The following is a 3,967-nucleotide window of genomic DNA, read 5'->3' on the forward strand; positions in this document are numbered from 1 at the left end:
CAGCGAGGCTCCGCATGGCTGCGACTCCCGCCGCATCGCGGGGAAGCCGAACGGCGCGGGCTCCGAACAGAGGACGGCGAGCCCTGTGGCGAGGGTTTATTACCACCACCCGACACCTCTTCGAATCGCGGGCACATGTATCGCTTTTCGTTTATTTCGTTCTCCTCGGCGTGTCGACGGCACGCGGGTGTGCCGAGGAAGTGTCTATATCACCGGCTTGTTTTGTGCTAAGCCACGTGTAGCCAGTGAAGCGTAACAAATTACCTTAGCAGAGGTAACAGTGCGTTCGGATTTTTAAACAAACGTGATGTAATTTGCTGCGTTGATAGGCTCTTTCTTTTGTCCCCAGGTATGGCCAGAAACTGGGCATCCAACGGAAACTGTTGAATAAAATATGTATTCGATTTGTCCGATATTGGGCATTCTGAACGTGCAAGTGCCCGACACTCAAATGAGGGAGCCATCACCCGATATGTCCTACGGTCGTGCTTTATAAGCTCGAATAATGGTAATGACGCTCAAATAAAGATAACTCGAGCGCCGAAGCGCCTTTGCGGCATTTTGCTGCTTAGCACGCGGTCGCAGGCTCGAGTCGCTGACGCGGAATGGAAGAACTCTCTTGTACCGTGATTCGGATGCATTATTATTCTAAAGACGGCGTACTTGTGGAAACATATAAAAGCACAAAAGCAATTAAAGACAAGTGTTGGTCTATGTGTACGCAAGTGTGCTGCCTTTAGAGCTATAATGACCAACCAAATGGCACACCAATGTCGCCTCAGCAAGTTCGGGTGCATTTCAGAGAACTCATGATCCTCAAATATATCCGAAGCCTTAGCAAATATACCTGTTCACTTCATGTTAATTTCTGTGTATATGTCCCCTGTTCTGAATAACAGGTGTCTCCCATGTGTTAATTGTCATTACTGTGTATATTTAGTCAGCCGTGCGTTCTATTTTCGCCCCCGGACTTGTGATAGCCAGCTCGAAGAATACTTCGGCGTAAGTGCCGTCTTGTCAGCTTCGACAAACGGTGTAAGCCCGTACGCGTGCGTCATCACGCAGGGCGAAGGTCCAGCTTTTCGGCAACTCGGCTTTCCACCATAACAGTGGCACATCAATACTTTAAATCCATAAATTACGTGCCTAGCGCCCTTCACGATGAGTAAAATGTCGGTGAGACAGCAACTCACGGCTCTTGTTCTCGTGTGAAAACGTTGGCTCATACCCACTAGGGGGATCAGCAAAGAAGCAGGTGGTTTGACACGTGCACAGCCCTAGCATGTGCACTTCGATCTTCGCCTACACTGGATGGCCCTAGTGACAGCAGTGCGTCATGCGCTCTTCATTCTCCATCTTCGGTTTAATGATGATCAGAGCTGCCGGCTGGCCGTAAATTTAAAGGAAACGAGCTAAATTGATAGGAAAAATGACAGAGTCAACGGTTCGAAGCATTCTCGTTCTAAAGTACCATTATGTGTAAAGAAAGAAAGAAAGGAAAGCAGCACAAGAACTGAATTAAAATTTTTCATTAGTACTCAAGGTGGTGTAAGTATAGCGACAAGGACAAGCGAGATATTTTTCTCCCCCAGACAATTTTCAGTCCTGTGGAGTCAAACCAACGCTTATAATTTGCCGCATACTGTCCATTCTGTTCGTGACTGTTGTCTACGTTGGGCTAAACTGAGACGAGAAAAGGCAAATCACCAAGAGTTACAGGGCTCAGAAGGGCAGGCGTGGAGACGTTCAATGTCGGGTCATCACCTTTGCGGGCTTTTCGTGTGCCACCGAGGCATCGCCAGTAGTCGGGAAAATTGTTCTTCAGTGGAGACGAGTCATGATCAACGGGCTCAAACCAACGTCCACTTGCCCTTTTGGCACTTCAGCGTTACTCCTTGCTTTCACATTCAATGTTCTTCCTGTGGCACCTAACGGTGGCATCGACCAAGCAGCTACTCTTTTTGTCTTTCAGTAGTGATGTTCAGTAAAATATTAACCTCAAGACACGCCGCTTTAAAATGCAACACCGACGCGACAATAGTGCCTTACACACCAGGTTCCACATCCGCTAACCAGGCGATAACTTTTTCGTAACTCGAAGACGCGCGCCTTGGCGGCCGCAGTCTTTTGGCTCTGGGTTCGTCACTGCCGCTGCTGCTCGTTGAGCTGTCCATCGAGCGGCGACGACGGAGCGCACGGCGTCTATTGGTGTTGAGACTGCTCGTTGACCTGTCCCTTGATCGGCGTTGCCTCTTAGCAGCGAGCCTGTGATCGTCGCCGCTGGACGTTGACAAACTTCTGAACCTTCGTTTCCTCTGAGGACTCAGCCTGCTGCTGCTGCTGCTGCTGCTGCTGCTGGACGAAATGCCCATCGACGATCGGTACCTCTTGCTGCTTTGTCCGTCTTCTTCGCTGCAGGTGCTCAAGGTGTTGCTTGGTGACTCATTCAACGTCTCGGCGCTGCCGTGGCTGGTACCATTGCTCCTCGTGCTGCTTGTCCAGTCATCCGTTGATGTATGTTGACTTTCAGTGCTCGCATAGCTGCCACCACTGCTTATTGACGAACTGCTCAGCGACAGGTGCAACATCTTAGCTTTGCAGTAGGCGCTGCTGTTGCTGCCGGCTGAACGCCGTTGTGCTGCGTGACTACGCGTAGTTCTACTCCGCAACGGTGCGCTTGATGAGCACGGTTGTTCTTCATCACTGCAGCCGCTTCCGCTGCTTTCTGACGATCCACCTGTGCTAAAACTACTTTGGGACCTGATTCCAGCATTCTCATATTTTTGACGATCCGAAGGCAAACTGTCCGTGTTGTGTCGAGACGGCTTTGCTGATATCGCGTGCGAACGATGCACGGCCGCCGATTCCATTAGTGACGTACACTTGGCCTTCCCCGTCGAGCGCTTCGATGCCTGCTCCTCTTCCGCCATTCTTCTCGACGCAGTCAGCGTTGCTTGACCACGCTGGACAAAACGGTGCCTGTTCTTCCCCTCCGAGTGCATCGTTCTCGTCATCCTCGCGGTCATTCGCGCCGGATCTTCTCCCGACCCAGTATCGTCTGTAGTGGTTGAGGATTCGCATTCTGATTCAACTGACTCTTCGTCGGAAGTAGTCCTCGCTGTCTTGGGTCCGACTGTGGACCGATTCTGAGGCGCCTTCGTTTTCGCTTCGCTCACGACACCATGGGGTTGTTTGCCGACAAGCCTTAAAGATTTCCAGTCGGCCCCGGACGGACCAGGCCGCGCGCCGGTCCTTCCACTTCTTGGACTCATGTAAAAGGCGCCGTCGGCTTTCCAAGCACACGCAGGCTCACCCTTCGAGTTGTCTTTCCAGCTGCCCGAACCAGGCCCGCAGGGCGGAGACGCCACTCCGCTGCCGGAACTGGCGTCCCTTAGTCAGAGCCGCATCGCTGGAATGAAGCTCCTCCTGCTGTTGTTTTTATTGTTACGCTGTTTCCTCTTCTTTGCCTTCGGTTCGGAACGCGCTGCCGGGCGCAATAGGAACACGTGCCACTTTTAAAGGAAGACGACTTTCGCCGAGATAGATGCAACAATGGCACGGTTTATTCGAATTCCGAGGAGCACGAAGCGCCGCTTTTTGCGAGGGAAAACCAGAAGGGTAGTATTTCATTTTCCGTCACCGAAAACGCCCCTGCTTCTGCGTGTATGTTTGGGTCGTCCTGCTGCCGTTTTATTTCGTGGTACGGGCCAACGTCTTCCGCAGCCTTCAGCGCATGCCATGGGAAGGGAACACGCGGGGAGTACGACGGACGGAATACAAGAGACATTTAGATTATACGGTGACGCGTAAAGAAATTTCAGTAGCGACTACGTCTCCAATTTATGGTACGGTGTCTCGTGTGTAGCCGGCCCAAGGCGCCTGTTGTGAAATGCGAGATGAACTTGAAAAAGGGGACACCAGCGAAACACAAAGGACGCGCACACAAGGAATAGGTGTTAGACACGGA

The sequence above is a fragment of the Dermacentor andersoni genome, chromosome 2 (genome assembly GCF_023375885.2).
Source record: "Dermacentor andersoni chromosome 2, qqDerAnde1_hic_scaffold, whole genome shotgun sequence".
Classification (NCBI taxonomy): Eukaryota; Metazoa; Arthropoda; class Arachnida; order Ixodida; family Ixodidae; genus Dermacentor; species Dermacentor andersoni.